The sequence below is a fragment of the Bidens hawaiensis genome, unplaced genomic scaffold (genome assembly GCF_021521415.1).
Source record: "Bidens hawaiensis isolate Kalapana, Puna unplaced genomic scaffold, B.hawaiensis_p1.1 tig00001576_1, whole genome shotgun sequence".
In the NCBI taxonomy this organism is placed as follows: domain Eukaryota; kingdom Viridiplantae; phylum Streptophyta; class Magnoliopsida; order Asterales; family Asteraceae; genus Bidens; species Bidens hawaiensis.
In genome coordinates, this window is record NW_027491089.1 from 557,322 (window position 1) to 579,802 (window position 22,481).

Here is a 22,481-nt window from a genome sequence, read left to right on the forward strand (position 1 = left end):
GGTCAAGTAAAGCTGAAGGAAATGGAACCACCTTTGGTTCTACTTCCTTATTTTCATCATTTAAATTTTAAGTTTAACCCGGATTTTTTAACGGTTTTTCAAAAGTGACATGTTTAGTGGGTTTATTTGTTACTATTTCATCATCACTTTCGTTACCCGTAATATCCTCAACTTCCCCATCAACCACACCCGGTGATAAATCTTTTTTATATTCTTTACCACTTCTTAAAACACTAACGTGATTAATAGGAACATTACGAGAAGAGTTATGAGAAGGATTTACCTTTGTGTCACTTGGAAATTGACCTTTATTCTTCTTCAACTCGGACACTTCAGTTGCGAGTTGACCCACTTGTGTAGTCAAAGATTGGATGGCCTTATATCTTACTTCATCCTTTTGAAATCGCGCCTCATCAAGTTGATTTCTTCGTTGCATGTCTTGTTGCATCAACTTCAACATGTCCATAACCTCATTTCCACTCGATGAACTTTAACCCGCTGACCCGCTTTGACCGCCACCCCTTGACCTTGAAATCCTTTATTATTCCCGCCATGATAATTACCTTGGTTATTATATTGTTAGCGAGGGACATAATTGCTTTGATTTCCTTGAAAATTCGGGTTAGATTGAGTGGCCGGATTTTCATAACGAAAATTCGGGTGATTTCTTAACCCGGGGTGGTAGGTGTTGGAGTTCATGTTGTAATTTCTACCACCTCCCCCTTGAAGTGCATTCACCTCTTCCACCGGCGCTTGACCTAACACACACACCTCCGAAGCATGACCCAACTCGTTACAATTTGTACAAACATAGATTACTTGATTAGTAGTTTGTACATTTCCTTTTTCCACGGCTTGCACTTGGGGTCTACCAATCGTCGGTCGCGCTCTTCTACCGGTTTGAGCCTTTCTCTTTGAAGTAACCGCCATTTGTTCCAAACACGCCCAATCGTCTTGTTCATAATTGGTACCAAATGTTCCATTAGTGATCGACCGCAAATCCCGTTTATCCTTCATACTCAAACCCTCATGAAATTCATTCAACAACTCCCATAAAGCAATACCATGATGAGGACAATTTTTGATCATCATGTTAAACCTCTCGAATGCTTCATGAAACATTTCCCCCGATTGTTATTGGAAGGTTCTCAAACTTCTTCTCGCATCATTGGTCTTTTGGGCCGTGTAAAATTCTTCTAAAAATCTTTGTTGCATTTCGGCCCAAGTATAAATAGATGCGGAAGGCAAAGTGTAAAACCATCTCTTTGCCTTGTCTTCCAATGAAAACTGAAACAAAACCAACTTCACATCATCCGATGTAAAACCTTGACCCCCAATTGTGTTGCAAATGGAGTCATATGCCTCCAAGTGGAAGTAAGGTTCCTCCGTTGCTAGACCTTTATACTTCGGAAGACTTTTAAGTGAATTTTTTCTTACTTCAAATGTCCTCCCTTGATTATTGAGAGATAAACACTGGAGACGGATGATTAGTAATTATGGGTCAGAAATGGGCTTCTATCTCCCTTACCATCTCTCTTGCATGCCTTCTTGGTGCACCCATGGGTACCCTTGGTTGACCCATTTGCCTATAAACGGGCCGTGGCTGCGCAAACTGTTGTTGAAACTGTGGTTGAGGCATTTGCAGCTGGAATTGTTGATCTTGACGTTGCCCTTGCGGTTGTTGAACAATCGGTGGCGGTTGAACTTGATTAATAACAACCGGTGGTTGTTGTTGAACTGGTGGTTGAGCTTGTTGTATAACTGGCGGTTGTTGACTGCGTTGTTGGATAACAACCGGCGGTGGTTGTTGTCGATTAAGCTCTTGCAATTGTTGCGGTTGTTGCCATTGACCATAACTAAAAGTTCCCGGATTTGCCATTTTTCCTCCATCACCTCCCATGTAGTAACCTTCCACTTCATACCCCTCAAATTCACTGTTAAACCCATATCCGTATCCGTCACCTTGTGATCTTGAATGTTGCATAAACGGTTGAGGTTGATATTGGTAGCTTGATTGTGATGGTTGAAAGATTGGTTGTTGATGTTGTTGAGATGACAATGCACCAAATGTAGGAAAAAGGTTGGTAATAGGTGGCAATGTGGATGATGTTGCATAGGTGAATTGGGCAGCTATGGGTTCGGTTGTGGGTGGTGGTTGGAGTTCACTTGATGCTGTAGATATATTAGTAGTGATTGGTGGAGGTGAATTTGGTGGAGGTGTAGTCGGGATTGTTTGACCCGAAGTGGAAAGTGGTGAATCCATGTTGTTTGATGCGGTTGGAGAACCAAGAAGCTTATTCTCCCTAAGTAAAACCCGGTTTCTTCGAAGTGTTCTGTCAATCTCGGGATCAATTACTAGCGGTGATGACCTGTTAGAGCCTCTAGTATGCATACAACTGTAGGTACCTGCACACTAACACAACCAGCGTAAACCCGAAAATAACACAAAAACTACTAAAGCTAACACACATTGCGCACTACTCCCCGGCAACGGTGCCAAAATTTGACGTGAGGTCGAAGACTCACTCAAAAATAAACCAAATACAACTAAATAGATAGCAGTAAGTGGGTATCGAACACTGTGAGTTTGTGGAAAATACGTTATTGAGTAGCTATAAAATTTATCTAAATTAATCTAAGTGCAAAATGTAAATTCAATGATTTGGTTGTTTGATTTTGATTAACAAAATTAACTAAAACAATAAATGAGCTTTTAAACAATATTAGAAAGAATGCTCTCTCCCGATTTCAGGTTTCCAACGTTAATAAAGTTAATGTTTACTTGTGAGGTGAACTACACAATTATAATTCGTGAAAATGCGTTTGGATGTGATAAGCGAGGACTAAGTACTTGGATTACAAAAACGCAAGGTTGTCACTCAATAATCAGTTTAGTATTGCTAACCCTAATTCTCTTCTACTAAATCTCGATTTCCTATAGCACCAAGAACGGATAGTCAAGAACACGAATTATACCATACTAACAATTACAAAACAAACACGCAATCACCATAGCACGATAATCAAATTATCACAATACTATCTCACCAATAACATAAACGATTAACAAATATCCGATTAGAAAACCTTACAATTCGGGAGAGAACAATAAGAGTACTAGCCACACATCGTTTGATTAATCATCACATCAATTAGGTTAATCGAACGAATCATAAACCCAAACAAATGATTAAAATCACCAAAGTCTTGTCCTTGCTCTCCAAAATTTGTCTTAGGGTTCTTTAGAATGAAGGATAATGAAAAGACTAGCAAAAACCGATTAAAATAATGCAGGGAAAATGACAGTTACGACTCCGGTCCGTGGCCCACGGTTCACAACGTGGGTCACGGTGGTTCCTGAAAATCCTGGACCGTGTCCCACGGTTCAACCGTGGGTCACGGTGAGCTCCACGGCCACCGTATCAGCCATGGTACGGTGTCTTCTGTTTGAATAATCATTTTAGACGGACCGTGAGCCACGGTGGACTTCAACCATACATCATTGTTTTTCACGTTTTTGACTTCTTTCACGTCTCCGGTTCCTTAGGTTTCTTCGTTATACACCATAATAGCTCCGGAACCTCCTTTGTACATACAATTTACCGAACACACCGTAGTCATCTAATTCCACCAAATAAACCAATTCAAAACATGATTATTACGGCTTTAAATCAATTAAGGGTTGTCCCATGGACCACCCGTCAGTTTTGGTTTTGCATTCTCTCCCTTGCTTGCGGCCGTGAGTATGGTTGTGTATGTGTGTGTTTTGGGTGTGTAGAGAATAAGGAAGATAAGAATGAGAGATTTAGGGTTTTAGGGAGGTTTAAGAGAGTATTTATACTCTTTTAAGCCCATGGACCTAAGGCTCATCACATCCCTTATTCCATCTTTTCCACCCAAGTCCATACTCTTTATCTTATTTAATTCTTTAATTAAATACTAACATACGTTAAATTAAACGAAACTCATTTCCTTTTATTTATTATTATAAACTTTAGGATATTACAAGTCTTCCCTCCTTAATGAGTTTTCGTCCCCGAAACCTAACTATTACTTATACAAATCAGGGTAAAACTTGCGCATCTCATCCTCAGCTTCCCAAGTGGCATCTGATCCTTTGCGATGCTTCCACATTACTTTCACCAAGGGTATAACCTTGTGACGAAGTTGCTTTTCCTTGTGTTCCACTATCTCTACTGGTTGCTCAATGTAGTTAAACCATTCATCAACCTCGATATTTACCAAAGGCACGTGAGACGTATCATCAGCTAGACATTACCTCAGATGAGAAACATGGAAGGTTGAATGAATTCCTTCTAACTCCTCGGTTAAATCTAGCTTGTAAGCCACTTCACCTGCACGATCCATAATCTTAAACGGTCCAATGTATCTTGGACTCAACTTTCCCCTCTTCCTAAAACGAATAACTCCCTTCCAAGGCGAGACCTTGAGCATCACATTGTCACCAACGTTAAACTCAATCGGTCGTCGGCGCTTATTAGCATAAGACTTTTGACGATCTTGAGCAGATTTCATACGTGCCTTGATCTGATCAAACTTTGATTAGGTCTCTTGAACAACTTCCAAACTTCCCATCACCTTCTGACCAATCTCTCCCCAACATACATGAGTCCTACATCGTCTAACGTGAAGCATCTCAAACGGTGGCATCCCAATACTTGAATGGTAGCTATTGTTATAAAAGAACGCTGCTAGATGCAGATGATCGTCCCAACTTCCTCCAAAGTCTAAAACACAAGCACTTAGCATATCCTCAAGGGTTTGGATCATCCTTTCAGACTGTCCATCTGTTTGAGGATGATACGCCGTACTGATGTTCAATCTTGTTCCCATAGCTTCATGGAATTTCTTCCAGAATCTCAAAATAAAACGAGTATCTCTATCAGGCACAATCGACAGTGGCACTCCATGCTTGGTCACAACTTCCCTTATGAACAAGCTCGCTAACGTTTCTGACGAGATAGCCTCTTGTATAGGCAGAAAGTGAGCACTTTTGGTCAAACGGTCCACTATCACCCATATGCTATCATGATGCTTAGCTGTACGAGGTAGCTTAGTTATGAAATCGATGGTGATGTGTTCTCATTTCCATTATGGTATCTCTAAAGGCTGCATCTTACCATAAGGCTTCTGATGTTCGGCTTTGACTTGTAAACAAGTTAACCACTTACTGACATAATCTACCACATCATTTTTCATCCCTGGCCACCAGTAGTCTCTTTTCAAATCTTGATACATCTTAGTGGATCCCAGATGGATCTAGTATCTTGACTTATGGGCTTCATCTAAGATTCAACTTCTGAGATTTCCATGGCTTGGAATCCAAATGCGGTCAAACCTAGTCTTAACACCATGAGTGTTTTCCATCAACTCGTCTTGCTGACCGAAGATCCTTTATTTCTTCACTAGCCCTTCATCTTCCAGCACTTCTGTCTACACCTTGGTGATTTCTTCGAAAAGACTTGAGTTCATAATCAACTGATATGACTTTACTGTTGCAATGACTTCTTCATTCTTACGGCTTAACGCATCGGAGACCACATTAGCTTTACCAGGGTAGTACCTAATATCACAGCCGTAGTCCTTTATCAATTCTAACCATCTTCTATGTCTCATGATCAGCTCTTTCTGCTCGAAGAAGTACTTTAAACTCTTATGATCTGTGTAAATAGTGCACTTAGTACCATACAGATAATGTCTTCATATTTTGAGAGCATGCACTACTACTGCTAGCTCCAAGTCATGCGTCGGATAAGTACTCTCGTGAACTTTCAACTGTCTGGACGCATAGGTTATAACCTTTCCTAGTTGCATCAACACACAGCCTAACCCACAATGCGAAGCATCAGTACAAACAACCAAATCCTCGTCACCATCGGGTAAAGCAAGGATTGGAGCTTGCTTGAGTCTTTTCTTTAATTCCTTAAAAGTTTCCTCTTGAAACTTACTCCAAATGAATACTATCGAATTTCGGGTCATACCGGTCAACGGTGCAGCTATTTTGGAGGAGCCTTCGATTAATCTCCTGTAATAGCCATCCAACCGTAAGAAGCTTCGTATATCGGTCGGGTTCTGCGAAGTCTTCCAATTCATTATCGCCTCAATCTTAGCTGGGTCCACGGTAATCCCTTCAGGATTAATCACGTGAACTAGGAATTGCACTTCTCGTAACCTTAAAGCGCAGTTCGAAAACTTAGCGTACAACTCTTTTTTCTTCAGTGTCTCCAATACCTCTCTCAGATGCTCAGCATGATCAGACTCATTCTTTGAATATATCAATATACTATCAATGAAGACTATAACTGACTTATCCAACATCGGGCAACACACCCTATTCATCATATCCATAAATGCTACGGGAGCATTCGTTAGACCAAATGACATCACGAGGAACTCGTAGTGTCCATATCGCGTCTGAAATGCTGTTTTAGGGATGTCTGCCTCTTTCACCTTTAGCTGATGATAGCCTGATCTGAGATTTATATGTGAGAACCAACTTGAACCTTGCAGTTGGTCAAACAGATCATCAATCCTTGGTAAAGGATATCTATTCTTTATCGTAAGCTTGTTCAACTCGCGATTGTCTATGCACATTCTCATACTTCCATCCTTCTTCTTCTTCTTCTTCACAAAAAACACTGGTGCGCCCCCACGAGGAAACACTTGGTCTTATGAAACCTTTGTCGAGGAGTTCTTGTAGTTGGGACATCAATTCTTTCATCTCAGACAGTGCCAGACGGTAAGGCGCTTTCGTGACGGGCTGGGCTCCTTGTATTAAATCTAACTGGAATTCTATCACTCGCTCCGGTGGCAACCCCGGAAGATCCTCAGGGAATACTTCTGGGTACTCGCACACGATAGGAACATATTTCATTTCTTTCGTCTCGGCTGTGGCGTTGACAACATACGCCAGGTAGGCACCGGATTCTCGTCTTAACAAACCCTCAGCTTTTATAATCGAAATGATATTAAGCCCAGAACTTTCCTTATCACCATAAACCGTCATCGCACTTCCATCCAAGGACTTTAACCTTATTATCCTACTCTTACACACTATCTGAGATTCATACTCAGATAACCAATCCATTCCCAAAATCACATCGCACCCTCTTAAGGTCATAACATACAAGGTAACAGGAAACTCATGTCCCTCTAAATCTATCTTACAGTCCTTAACCATTTTCATTATTTTAACCGTGGTTTCACTCGCGGTTTCTACTATAAATGTTTTAGGCACACGACAATGTTTTAGCTAACTTACTAAATGGTGTATCTACGAAACTCTGGTTTGCACCTGAATCAACAATACTGAAGCGGAAATATCGTTTACTAGAAACGTACCTGTGACAACGTCTGGAATCTGCTTGGCTTGTTCTTGATTCAGCATGTAGGCTCTAGTCCTTGGCCTAGCCTGATCACCATCCTTCTTCCCACTTCCTCCAGTTTCACCCTCGAGGCATTCCCTAGCAAAGTGATGCGTCCTACCGCACTTGTAACATGCAGACTTTGCGGTACAATCTGGAGCATAATGCCCCACCTTCCCGCACTTGTAACAAGCATTCGAATCAAACTTGCACTCACCAACATGACTCTTTCCACACTTATAACAAACGTCCGAACCCTTACCCCATCTGCACTCACCACTGTGTATCTTGCCACAAGTCTTGCACAACTTCTTCTCCCACACTCTCGGCTTCTTATCCTTAGGGTTCCACAACTGAGTACCGGGTCGCTTAACATGGTTGACCCATTTCTTATCCTTCTTTCCTCCACCATCACAGCGTCTTCCACAGTCATGTCTTTATAAACCATTTCAGCTAGTTCTACAGCTGAGTCAAACGTAGCAGGTTTATTCGCCCTGACCAACGTGAGGACGTTCTGTGGTAACCCTCGAATGTAACACTTGATCCTTTGGCTTCCGTGTTCACCATGTCAGGCACCAACTTGGACATGCGGTTGAATTTGGTGGTATACTCACGTTGGGTCATTTTTCCTGCCTTCAAGTTTAGAAACTTCATTTCAGCTCTCTCCACCTCTGCATCAGCACATAACCTCTTCATTACCAATTCCTTCAGATCGTCCCATTTCAAAGTCTTAATCTCCTCCTGACTCTTTCTCTACTCAATCGACTCCCACCAGTACATTGCCTCATCACTGAATGATTGAGTAGCATAACCCACAGGTTGATCGGGACGGCATACGCTAATCCAGAACCTTGTCCATCGCGGTTATCCATTGGAGAGTAGCGATTGCGTCTCCCAAACCAGTTAGCTTCGGCGAGTCGCAACCTTTTAATGACTTGTAGTTACACCCGCCTCGGCCTCTCTTCCTGTCGTTAACCTTTACCGACTTCACCACACTCGAGTCACCCTTCTCTCATTCATCATCTTTCTTACCATTCTCTCATGACCTCTCTGCAGTTCTTCCATGGCTTCAAGCAGACCCTTCAGGACTCAAGTTCTTCACAGCAGCGGCTACAGCTTGAACAATGGTTGCTTGAACTGCAGGGTCAAGTTCAAGTTGATACCCTTCGTTGTTGCTCGGGTTTCCTCCAGCTGCACTTCCTTCTTCTCTTGTGTTAGAAGCTGATTCTACAGAAGGTTGTCGGACCATACGTTGCCTGCCATGACGTCCAGTGCGACCTCCTGTTCCAAAAATTTCCCTAGCTCCAGCCATTTTCATTCTATAAGGAAACACAAACGTCATCATTCAAGGAAATATTTAGCACAAGAATAGTAAGGCTAGCAGGTAATAACAATGGCCAGCTATGATTAGCTGATCACGTTACTTTCCGTTTCCTATACACTTCCTTTTATGAGTCTATTTGTGCTGAGTTTTACTTTTAAACAGTTAATCAACCAATCAGTCAATTTATCCTATCCCTATCATTCACATATCCTTTCTTTAGCAATTAAGCAAACACTATCATACATTACTTTACCATACACTTTACCTTTACTTAGCTTCCTTGAGTGACATATGGCTATCTTGAACTGACATCTTCTTTCTTTTCTTACTTAATCTCATTCTCTGTTCGAGTCTAAGCATGTAGGATGCTTAAATATCTCTAACTTTGCTCTGATACCAACTTGTAAGGCCCCGTTACCGGTACCTCATGTTGAACGTTGGATTTACTCATAAACACAGTTTTGAATGTCAAAGTTAATTAAAACTTTACGCGAAATATAAACCGTTCATAAACATTACATAATAATTCATAACTTGTCCTAAACAACAGCTTGTCTTTCAAATTTAGAAACATTAAACATAAAACATAACAATCTACCTTGAGATTTCAGTGCTTTCCTTCCCATGCCATGTGCCCACGTCAAGAGAACTGCCTCAATCTACTCACCTGCGTGCATACTAAAAGTCAGCTATGCTGAGTGAGTTCTAGTTAATCAAGTAACATACAATACTTTCACATACTTATACATACGCATCCGTAGATAATTAGTATATACTTAACCTGCTTATCTTTCGTTCGTACATACTTGAGTATATACCTTCTTTCTCTATTGCATTCTTTCTTTTATTCTTTCTTTACATTCTTTACATCTATTCATACTTTACATACTCTTACGCTTTAAAGAGCATTACGCCCTACTGCGTTGAGTATTATTAGGGCACGGTCCCTTTTCTTCCTCGCATATTCTTAGGGTCCGGTCCCTTTCTACCTCGAGTATTATTAGGGCTAGATTCCTTTTCTTCCTAGGATATTCATAGGGTCCGGTCCCTTTCTACCTCGAGTATTTTTAGGGCTCGGTCCCTTTCTTCTGTACCTAACCATCCCTTTACACTCATTCATAACATACATATATCATCCATACATTAATTATAACATTCATATATTAAATTATAACCTGGCAGTACATGCAATATCCGAAGATCGTTCACGTACCGACAAGAAATCATTCATATCTTGCACATAAATCATATAAAGCATACACTTACCACTTAAGGCAAGTGCATTAACTAATCACATTGAGTATGCACACAGCCCGAAAACATAACATGGAATGGGGCTAGAAACTCCCGTGGATCCTGTTACGTTCTCCGGGAATCATGATTACCTTCCTTAACTGAGTTCGGCTGACTATACATTAATTATATGTATCAATATATTTCCTATTCATGTTATTCAAGTTTCAGCCAAAATGGTTAAGTCTGGTCTATTCTAATGGCCTTGTTTTAGAATACATATTACTTAGAATATTTTACCCTTAAACACTAATGTATTCAAATACTTTGTGTTTGCATACAATGTTTTCCTTTCATTCTTTCTTTCTTTTGTACTCCTAAACCCTATCTTTGGTTAATCTTTCTTCCAGTATTTGAATGCATACGCATATATATTGTACTGTACCCAAGTGTATATATATTGTATGCAAAACATCAATGTACTCCATTATGTACATTGTGTTCGAGTCATACATAATGTATGTGGGTAAACCAAAGTAATCGAGTCTACTATTGTATGCGAGGGTATGCATATGAAATCGTTTAAGTTCTGGGCATTCGAGTCCCATTGTAATTGACCATATGCATTGTAATCGAGTACTTACATGTAACCGAACCCATGTCGTAATCTAGTCTTTTATCACCATTATCGTTACATTTTATGACTTTAACATCCCATTATGGCTCTGTATTAACCCATAAATGTTCTCGTTTCCATTTCGGCCAAGATTTAACTCATTTATACGTAAAGCTCGAACCTTTGATCATAAAAACGTTCTTTAAGCTAGATCTAGGGTTTTCTTTATGAACCGTAATTAACCAATAGTTCGTTACGTCCATTTTGACATCAAGTTCATAACTTTATGGTGTATCTAGACCCGATCTATCCTAGGTTTATGTTTTAGGGCAAACCGTTAACAAAAACATAACCTTTAAGGATAAAGAAAGTACCCTTACTCGTTTTTAGGCTATGTACGGGTTAGCTCGGTTACGAACTATAATCTTGTATCTTGCTTGCATACCCAAGATTTACCAAGATTTAGGCTTGGTTTTGGTCTTGGATTCTCTCCCTTGCTTGTGGTCGTGAGTATGGTTGTGTATGTGTGTGTTTTGAGTGTGTAGAGAATAAAGAATATTAGAATGATAGATTTAGGGTTTTAAGGAGATTTAAGGGAGTATTTATACTCTCTTAAGCCCATGGAACTAAGGCTCATCTCATACCTTATTCCACCTTTCCCACCCAAGTTCATACTATTTATCTTATTTAATTCTTTAATTAAATATTAACACACGTTTAATTAAACAAAACTCATTTCCTTTTATTTATTATTATAAACTTTAGGATGTTACATAGCCGGCCAAGTTACTTGTTTGGATGTAATTCAAGTCTGTTTGGATATTTGAGTTTGAAACCTCTTAAGTCAAACACTCAAAACTCAAATTTAATAAATCCTCTAGACAACTATATCTTTATAGCTAGTTTTTAACCCGCGTGTTACGCGAATTTATTTAATTTTAATTTTATATTATTGTGCATATACAATATTAGATTGTGATCATGTGTTTAGGTTTCAATTTAAACATAAACTTTGAGGTACCATAGATTTTATATTAAAATCAAATGTTACAAGAATCAATAAATTGAGGTCATTGTATTTTTAACCTTTTGGGTCTTTAATTGAGATGGATAAAGTTTATAGTTGGTTTGGAGTTTAATTTTATCGTTGGGCTCATTGAATTGAGATAAGCATGTTTATAGTTGGAATTTAAGTTTAGTTTGGGGGTTTGTTGGGTTGGAGTTTAAGTTTATTGTTGCGATATTGTTTTGGACTTAGATAGGTTTATAGTTGGGTAAGAGTTTAAGTATAATGGGTGAGCGTATTGTAGTTTTGTATGTTATTTTGTTGTTATCATTTAAGAATTATACAGTGGACTAAGGTGTGCTGACCATAGGCATTATATTCTACAAATCTTACTTTCTATAGAAAAAGGAAGCGTACAATTAATGATCAAAAAATCATGTTCGGAATACTTTCAACTAATCGTTGACCCGTTTCATATTAGTTTTCTATATTTTGAATCGTTTAATATTGACCTTGATTCACTTTAATTCATTATACATTGACACGTTTTATATTAAAATAAGTAAAAAACACTCTATTAGACCATGCATAGTGGTATGGGGAGAAATACGTGAGAAGTGTGCTACGTCACGCCCAGTGAGTAAGACAATGGATTGTATTTTAGGAGTGTAGTGGTGTGGGAGAGAATGGGAGGAGAGGTGTCACAGTTTTAGTGGCTAGAAATCCTTTTCATTTTTACCCTCTTTTGTAGAATAACTTGGCAAAATGTATTCTATAGGCGTTTATAATTACGAGAAAAGAATATTTATATGTAGTATAATTAATATTCGAATGTAAAAAAAGTTCGATTCCACCAGCTTTGTCAACACATGTCACTACAGAAACAAAAAACAAACTATATAAATAAATATGAAATTAGTGGCTAGACGGCTGTTGAAAACGAATAATTTGACAAAAAAAATTGATTTTTGTAGTAGGAGAGAGTGAGAGACTAATTAAAATATTATAAAAGTATTATTTTAGTACCATGATGTGTAGAAACTTGATCGCCTGTAAATGTTTTTTTACTATTTATAATCAAGAAAGTAATTGTTAATGTAGCCAATTTGAGCGCATTATACGCACTAGAGTGGTTAGGTCAAAGTTGATGGGCTTAGTTCTTCATCATATTAGCCTATAAATACCATAAAGATTATGCACATTTCATTGCAACAACATCTATTTTCCCCTCACAAATTTTCTTTGAAATTAACTGATCATGTCGTCTGCTATTGTCCAGGTTGAGATCCCTTCTAAGTTTCCTGCCGACAAAATTTTTAAAACTTTGAGTGATTTTGATAACAATCGCACCTAAGATTAAGCCTGAAGTTTTCAAATCAATTGAGACAGTTGAAGGAAACGGAGATGTTGGAACAGTAAAGATCTTCACATTTGGTGATGGTAAGAAATCACACTCATCCAAAATCAATAATTATTTATTTATATTTTTTTTCACGAATCATACTTAAAAGTTAATATATTTTGAAACTAAAAGTTCTTACTTTTTATCCAATACAGCCGTACCATTCACTACCGGAAAATACAAGGTTGATGCGTTAGATGTAAGCAATCATAGCTTTAGCTACTCGTTCGTTGAGGGTGACATCTTGATGGGCATATTAAACTCAATTAGCTATACTGTTAAGGTTGTGCCTTCTTCAGACGGAGGAAGTGTGTTTACACAAACTGTTACTTATAATTACAAAGGTGATGAGAAACTGTCAGAGGAGATTCTTAAGAAAGAGAAAGAAACACACGAGGAGACCTACAAGGCCATCGAGGCTTACGCCGCTGCTCATGCTTAAACTTATTGAAGTTCTTAACCAACGTATTTCGCTTTTCACTTTTCGATGTGGTTTGAAATAATGAATTAGGTTAAAGTCCTATGATTGCTGTACCATGTTTTGGTTTGATGTGAGAAAAATTGATGATTTGAGTTATTTTAAAATAACCTATTCTGAGTTTATGAAGTAATTATTTTCTTGCTCAACATATATTTTCTTCAATTTTACTTATTGCATGTTGAATGTGATTGAATCTTATTTATTTTCGGAAGTGTTACTTCTCTATTAGTAACAATGACGGGTTTTAGGGAGCCGACCGAAGTTACTTGTTTGGATGTATAATTCTAGTCTGCTTGAATATTTGAGTTTGAATCCTCTTAAGTCAAACCCCTAATTTAGTAAACTCTTTGGACAACTATATCCTTATAACTAGTTTTTATCTTCGATATTACAGGGTTTGTGTTTTTTTCGTGTCTAATATTTATATTTTTTGGATTTTAATTTTATTTATTATAAGAAAGTTAATAATATACTTAAGGTTTGATGATGAAAAAGTTTCACAAATAAATGAGATGCTATAACTCGTTTAAAAGCTATGAGTATCGTGAGACACATGACCTTTTCTTTAAAAAATTGTATATTAATTTTTACTATATCCCAATTTTATAGGATTTGCATATCAAATATATGGTGAGATTAATTTTTGATATAATTAGATGTTATAACCCGTTTAAGGTTATCTGGGATTTGTGAGACCCATACCTGTGAATTCGGGTTAAACGCATGAGAAGTCTTCATTTACAAATAAAACAATTTGGTGGCTTGACAGAATGTAAAAAGCAACCAGAGAGCTTTTAAAGGTTTCGTGTGTGTGTGTATATATATATATGTTTAAGATTAAGATTCTTATTTCTATAGTTTTCCTTTTCTTTTCAATTTTTTTCTTTCTTTTTCCCTTTTTCTTTCTTTCTCTTATTTTGTTTTTCTACGCAGCATGTGTTGTAATTTATTTACATCTTCATATGTTGTTTTACATTTTTCGTTTATAATATTTATATTTTTTTTTTGTTTTCAATTTTATTTATTGTAAGGAATTTAATAATATACATAAGATTTGATGATAGAAGAGTTTTATAAATAAATGAGATGTTATACCCGGTTTAAAAGTTATCCGGTTTAGTAAGACCCATCACCCGCTTATTTTTTTTACTATAAAATTATTTCTTAATTTTTAATATATATATATATATATATATATATATATTAAAATGGATATCAGTTAAATCCCTGTTTTATAGGATTTTCATATAAAATATTTAATGAGATTAATTTTTAATATAACGAGATGTTATATCCCGTTTAAGGGCTATCTGGGTTTGATGAGATCCATACTCATGAATTCAGGTCAAATGCATGAGAAGTCTTTAACTAATAAAAAAACAAATATGATAGCTTGAGAGAATTTAGGGAGCATTCGTTTATATATATTTAAGACTAGACGAATGCTCGCGCGATGCAGCTAAAAATACAGACCTTGGTAATCACGTAGATTTATGGGTGCTTGTTGTTTTGTTTGTATCCTCAAAACCATTTATTGTTATAAGTAAATTCATAGTTCTTATTTCAAACTCAATTTAATATCGAAAACAAATAAAACGGAACCTAACCATTGTTAATGTTTTGGTTTTGTTGGGTTTCAATTTTCAACGCTCAAGTTTCAGTTTTCGGTGACCAAAAACCGTTAATAATGGCTTGGCTTATAGTTTAATTTAAAACCATCAAAATCGGACGATAAATACCCATACGTAAAATTTTATTTTTTTAACTGAAAAGAAACTATGACAATATCATACTCAAATTAAAAAAAAATTAAATGCTCGTTTTTGTGGTCCAAATTTTTTAAAAAATATTATCGTACGAAAAAGTTATGACTGTTTAAAAATCGTGGGGGTTTAGGGTTAAAATGAAATTATAAAGAATAGATGATTAAAAGATTAAGGACCAAATTTATAACTATTATTTAAATTTAGAAAAATTGATTAAAGTGAAGGGGGGGGGGGGGGGAATGCTGTAAGTATTTTGAAGACAATTTGAAAACATGTGAGATTTAATACTAGAATTACCACTTTTCTCACATTTTAGGTTGTACCATGTGTTTAAATGATTGTATTTTCTTTAAAATTTACCGTCTTAATTTGCCCATGACTCCTTCATTATATATAGTATAGATATAAATATAGATAATAACTAAAAACATGTTTGTGTCAAGCGACACCCATTTAATTGGCTCATGTTTATGCCATTTGATACTATTTTTGTACGTTCTTTGATTATCCAATTTGTACTATTAAATTAATAAAATTAAATAGATTAGAAAATTAATAATCATAGTAACAAGTATGTAACCGGTAGTATTACAAATTTCAAAATAGGTTGCATATTTAATGTACTTTAGTATTGTGTTTTGTGACAGTTTTTATGGTATTAGAATAACTAGGTTTTTCTATATTTTTCAGTCATGTAACTTTATGGTTCAGAATATGTATTTATATGATTTTTTGATGTATTTTTTTTATTACATGTGTATAAGAATACAACATTTATTCAACAATAGAATTCTAATTTATTATTGGGTTGAAAAATTGGTATTGATACATAAACAATTTTAACCTTTTTTTCCTTTTCCGGTTTATGGATCATTATTGTAAATGGTATGAACATTAGAGGTGTTAAACGGATCATGTTTACAGGACTAACAAGATAAGGACTTCGAATTTTGACACTAAGCCAAATATGAACGGAACCCGAAAATCGTGTTAACATGTTAACCCAAACAAGACATGCTTATTGGTGGGTTAACCCAAACACAGCCCACTTGACCTGAAAGTTTTTTTTTTCTTTTTGCTTTTTATTCACATGTTAATACTTTAGATGTACATTGTCACACCCCGACCAAAACAGCGGAATATGCCGGGGCACGACGGATTGCACATGAACACAATAACACTATTAAAGTGACAATATTCAAATAATTTATTAATGTAGAGCCCATTTTCATGTATAAGTCTTTTGTATTTGTTAGCATTATTATCATTGTATTTCGTATGCTTTCATTTAAGTGTCTTGTATGTTGGGGCCAATGCCAATGTAACAAAGCCCATTTGGGCCTATGTATGGAAATAAAGCACGGCATGCTTCCTACTATATGTCCATGCAAACTAATCTTTTTGGAAAACCTTTCTCTCCCCCCTCCCTTATAAACTCACCAACTCTCAACTTTATCATTTTTAGCAAATAATCTAAACAACACACACGATCTGAGATCTTGGTTAGTTATTGGTGATTTCCGCTAACCAAGAACTGAGACTGATTGAAGAACAAGTTGTGAGATCCATTCTAGGGACTTACAATTAGTATCAAAGCTTTCAGCTCTACTAATTGAGGTTCATGGGTCACAACCTTCGATTTTGTTCTTGTTTTTGAGTTTGACGAGTGTGTTTAAGAGTATCACGCGTTATTTGGGTTTCTTGAAGCTTATCTACTTCCAAAAGAAGGTGTTTGTGTAAAATGCGAGTTTTACAGTGTCCGGTGCGTTTTTGTTCAAAAGGTATTTAATCACATTCGCATTGGAGGAAAATTGCAATCGCAATTGAGACACTAATCGAAATTGCATTTGTGTGACAATCGCAAGCGCATTTGTATTGCAATTTGCATATCTCACCAAATCGCATTCACATCCTTTAATTCAATCGCACTCGCATATATCACCCAATCGCATCGCATTACTGTGCACTCCCAGCATCACATTCTCACTCAGAGTAGCATTCCACCTACTATCGCATTCGCATCCCTTGAACCAGTCCAATTCGCATTACTGTTCATGTGCGATTAGGATTCCCAGTACCTAGAATTTTTCATAAATGTATGCTGATTTCAGGGACTGTTTGAATTGTATTTTCTGATATGTTTAAAAAGATGTCTTATGATCTAGAATTGTTAAGAGCTTCTTGATACTTGAAAATGAAGCCGGAACCGCGAACAAACCACTTAGACTCTTGAACTTTTATAGCAACTTTGATGATTGGAAATGGAGTTTCAAGAATTTCATAAGAGCACGACTTTGCAATGATAATATCAATAGAAAATTGACCTATAGACTTGTAACGATGACTGTTGATGATCTGGTTAATGTTTCTCATGAAAGTCTATGTGATGTTGATAAGCAAATGAGTTAAAAGAGAAAACCAAGTAAGATGTGGTTTGTGGATCTAAGTCTTAAATCATTTTTTTTTTAAGTAAGTATGCAAGCTACGCCCAAAATATAAAAGAGAAAACATGGATGAAATTACTCACTTAAAAAAAGTGACTTTGATGAAGAAAAACTTAGAATTCATATTGTCTTGAAGATGGTTTAACGCGAGTGTCCTAGATTAGAAGATCTTTAGTTAATATCGTGTCTTGAAGATGATATATAGATGGTAAAATAGTTCATAAACACAAGGCTTGGGTTTTTGGGATTTTTAAGTTATATTTTCAAAATGCGATTAAATAAATAAAGCGTAAATGAAATGAAACCGGGTCCTTGGTGTTTATTTTTACTCAACCTTTGTATGGTTTACATAGGGAAGTTGGTTTAGTGCAAGTGCGCACGATCCCGCTAATCTAAGCATCAAGATCCGAATTTTAAAGGTTTGTTCGGTTTAGTCAGTTAGGGACTTAATAAAGTATCAATCCAAATCCAACTTACCATAATATTTAAATATATGAATTAATTCAATAAAATTAGTAGCTTTAACAAGTTTGAGAATTTTTTTAATTAAAGTTCCAAACTTGGGTTTAAGCGAGTGTAAATCAGTCCAATCTTGGTATAAAACCAAGTTTGTTTCCAACACACCATAAACTTAGAAATATAAATAATAGAAAATGAAAAATAAGCTAAAAAAAGTTAGAAAATATCTTTGGTGGTTTGAACGGTGACTAGATCGTTAAAATAAGATGTTTGACTTTTACTCGGTTTTATATTGTCACACCCCAAACCATGGCCTGGTCGTCCGACTCATATGTTGGTACCACATTTGTAAATAAATCAGAGTTAGATTTTAAAAACGGAAGTCTTATATCTATGTCGATTTATATATTTAACAAAAGATGGGATTTTATAAAACACTCATTAATTGTTTTACAAAGATTACTTGTTTAATTACAAAACCACCATTTATGTTTTTAAATTTTAACAAAACAATCCGAGTCATCGGATATCTTGAGCACTTCGAGCTTCCAAGCCCTATTCTTGATTACCTGCTAAATGTTTAGAAAATACGTCAGCAACACATGCTGGTGAATATGCTGACGCTAAAAATATTTTCTTTTACTTGATTACCCCTCGAGACATAACTTAGGTCCGACCCATCGTGGTTTAGGAATAATCAAGCTTTTAAAACAAACACAAATATAAACTAAGTCTCACACAAGACACCCCAGCAAACACCGCAGCGTTCGACATTACTTAGGTACCATACGTATACACATGGTCAGTCTCACTCGGACATAACTTAGGTCCATCCCATCGTGGCAGAGGTCATGACCAAGTGTGGTGCGGTGTGCCCACCTACTTTTTACGACATATGTAAGGATCCAAACAAACGTACACGACAGCCTGAGGGCTAGCGATTACTTTTGTTTATAACGTTTTAGAGACACGTAGTCCCATGTAATTCATTTCATTTATTTTGACTCGATCAAACAAGTTTATAAAGTTGGGATGTATTCACCTTTTTCTTTTGGATCAGCTTCAATACACTGTCCGAGTGTCTTTCCCTTTTACTTTGCTACCTCACACCTATAGTACGAGTATAACTTTTTGTTAGTCGGATACTCAGTCTTTCCCTCTAGTCTCTTTATAATCTTTACCTCGATTATATTTTCTTTACTTTAAAACCTTTAGTTAAAAAGTTTATTTTCTTTCTTTCTCTTCTATAAGTTAAAACTATTTATTTAACTTATTTACTTTTCTTTTCTTTTATAAGATAAACCTTTAGTTAATCTTATTTTACTTTTCTTTAAAACTCTACGTTTCTTCTTCTCTAAGAAACATATGGTTTTCATTTCATTATTATTTAAGAATAAACATAATAACTTAAATAATATTTTATAACAAAGAATTATATAATAATCACATTTATATCATATTCATATTTCTTTCTTTTCTTTTCTTTGTTATGTTTTTTTCACTACGTGAATATTGACCTTCGGTCACACGAAAAAGGTGTGGCCATAGGCCTTTAGCCACACACATTTTGTTCAGGTCATTTGTGGCCAAAGGTCGCGACACCGTGGGCATGATATGGCCACAAACAATTTTTAGTGGCCTTATGTGGTAATAAGTGTGGCTAAAGGGTACAGGCATTAGTTGCTGGCCATCAAGAAGCCTCTCCAATAAGTGTGGCTAAACGGTAGAAAATGGTCACATGACTATTTACTATGAGTGACCATTGCACGTATAGAGCCACATGAATTAATGTTTCAGCCACATGAATTTTATAATAATGTGGCCAATAGAGTTGTGTTGAGCGTGCATTGTGACCTATACCCTGTGAATATAGCAAAGCAATGGCCACTTAAATTTAATAATAGTGTGGATAATATATTATATAGACACTGGATATTACAATTAAAGTGGCTAAAAATGTTTACTTGCCACTCAAACACTCCTTTGTAGATTATGGTGTGGCTATTGTCTTACCGTTTGTCACACATAACGCTTTTCGTAATTTAAAGTGTGGCTATTGTCAAACTTTTCGTCACACATAGTGAGGTATTGTGTGGCTAATCATATCATATAAACACTGGAGGTTATTGTCAATGTGGCTAAAAATGTGAACTTGCCAGTCAAACACTCTTTTGTAGTTTGTGGTGTGGCCATTGTCTTACCGTTTGTCACACATAATGCTTTTGTAATATAAAGTTTGGCTGTTATCATACTTATACTTTTGGTCACACATAGATAAATGTGGCTATTTCATAAGTTTATCAAACACAATAACATAAATTCAAAACAAGTTTACATTAACAAACCTTCATTAATAAGTTATGAATTCAAAATATTTGAAACTACTACTAATTACTACCGACCTCAAACTTTCTCATAAACTCATCAAATTGTTTTTGCCTCCTTTCTTCATTTTCCTTAAGTTCTTTTTCTATTTATTCCATTCGTTGCACTCGTTCTTCCAACTCGTTTCTTGACTTCCTTTCATCTTTTTCCATTTCGGCTCTAACTTTTTGAATCTAAAATTGTTAAAATATTAGCATCATAACTAATAAAGGGTTAATGTGAGGCGAAACCTCAAAGAACGATGACTATCACACACAATCACATTAGACATAATGTATACACAAACAAAAACTTGAATCGATGACTCATTGGTGATGATAATCAATGTCAACTGTACTAAAAAGTCCTAACATGTATACACATATTGTATCATGACAAATCAACCAAACATTCATCATACAACTTAACTTATGTTCACTTAGTTCACGAGACAAATTATAGCGTGTACAAACTGATTTTGTTCACTAAGAAAAGATTAAGTATAAATTCTACAAAATTTGCCACAGTAGAATGTATGAATTAGGTTTCTCAAAAAAAAATTTATTATATTTTTCTCATACATACAGAACTCACAATAATTCAACTATTACAGATATATACCAACAGTTTAGCAGATTGCACAACAAACAGTTGTTTAATGGTTCTATCAACTCATTAATCTAAATTGTGCAAGACCAATTGGGTTGTCTTCAAAACTCATAATACTAACTTTCAGAACTGGAAAAAACCCGGTTGGTTTTGTCATTAGGGAGTTATGGTGTCGGAAAGACAGGCTAAAATATAACTCCCCGAATCAGCTTTGACCAGTGTTTTTGTAAAATCATAAAAACTATTCAAATCGTGTCCAAAAATTATAAACTTTACATTTCTGGAAACTAGACTTATAGTGCTATATCCTAGAATCAAAAATCGTTCAGTAATCATCGTTTAACATTAAGTTACATACCGATATATAAACGAAAAGGAATCTGTCAGCAAACTATTGTCATCAAACAAGTGAAATACATACCTTTTTAGCGATGAAAGAAGATGTACTAAGCTTCAATTACAAGTAATAACACTTAGAATTGAAAATCCACAAACTTGGTTCTTAGGGTTCTTCACACTCTACACGAATCCGGAAAAAATAGAGATAGAATTGTTGGAAACCGACACCACACGTGAATTCCTCTCGCAAAAATAATTAGATTCGAGACCGGAATCAAAGGATTTGGTTAAGAATTGAGTGAGTTAGAGAATTAATGATTGAGGATTATGGTGGGTGTAAAGAGATGAAGTAGAAGAATAATAAGAAGGAATGAAGAGAAACAAAAAATGGTAGGTTAAATATGTGGTCAAATTAAATTTAGGAATGGGATGGTAATTCAAAATTTTTTGAAGAAAAGAGGGGGTTGAAATTAATTTAAAATTTTGAGGGAAATGAAATTAATATGAACTAAATATGAATTTAATTTATTTTTAATAATTAAAATAAAGAGTTGTTAGTATATATATATATATATATATATATATATATAACGACTAATTAAACCTTATATAATATAAAAAATTGTATTTTAAATACAAAAAACATATAAAATAAATACAAGTGATATTTATAGTTGCTCTAAAAGAGTTGTATAAGAGTGTAGTAATCAGTGTTAACGCTCAATAAACCATACTTTCATTAGTGAGTCATACTAGTTCTTGATTGGTGTTAGTGTCCTATTATAGCATCTATCATGTCACAGTTGCTCTGAAAGAGTTGTATAGGAGTGTCATTAGTCATGGTTAGGTGATAACGCCTGAAACACACCATACTTTCGTCAATAGGCCTTATTTGGCCTTGATTTTTGTCAATGGCCCAACATGTTATACATTCATCAATGGGCCTTGATTGGTATTAGTGGTCATTATAGCATCTATCATGTCCCCGTTGCAACAAGAGGGTTGTATATGAGTGTAGTGAGCCATAGGCATGTGTCAACGCCCGATAACATG

At 35.8% G+C, this 22,481-nt stretch overlaps 1 long non-coding RNA gene and 1 pseudogene across 2 annotated transcripts in view; one reads left to right on the forward strand and one right to left on the reverse strand.

The window, feature by feature from the left end:
- The window catches only part of LOC143589088 (uncharacterized), a 183,052-nt gene that overhangs the window by 132,057 nt on the left and 28,514 nt on the right, over positions 1–22,481 (reverse strand). The window lies entirely within an intron of this gene.
- On the forward strand, positions 12,769–13,439 carry LOC143588515 (root allergen protein-like; annotated as a pseudogene). The gene is made up of 2 exons (XR_013145120.1): positions 12,769–13,004; positions 13,122–13,439. The product of XR_013145120.1 is annotated as a root allergen protein-like (transcript).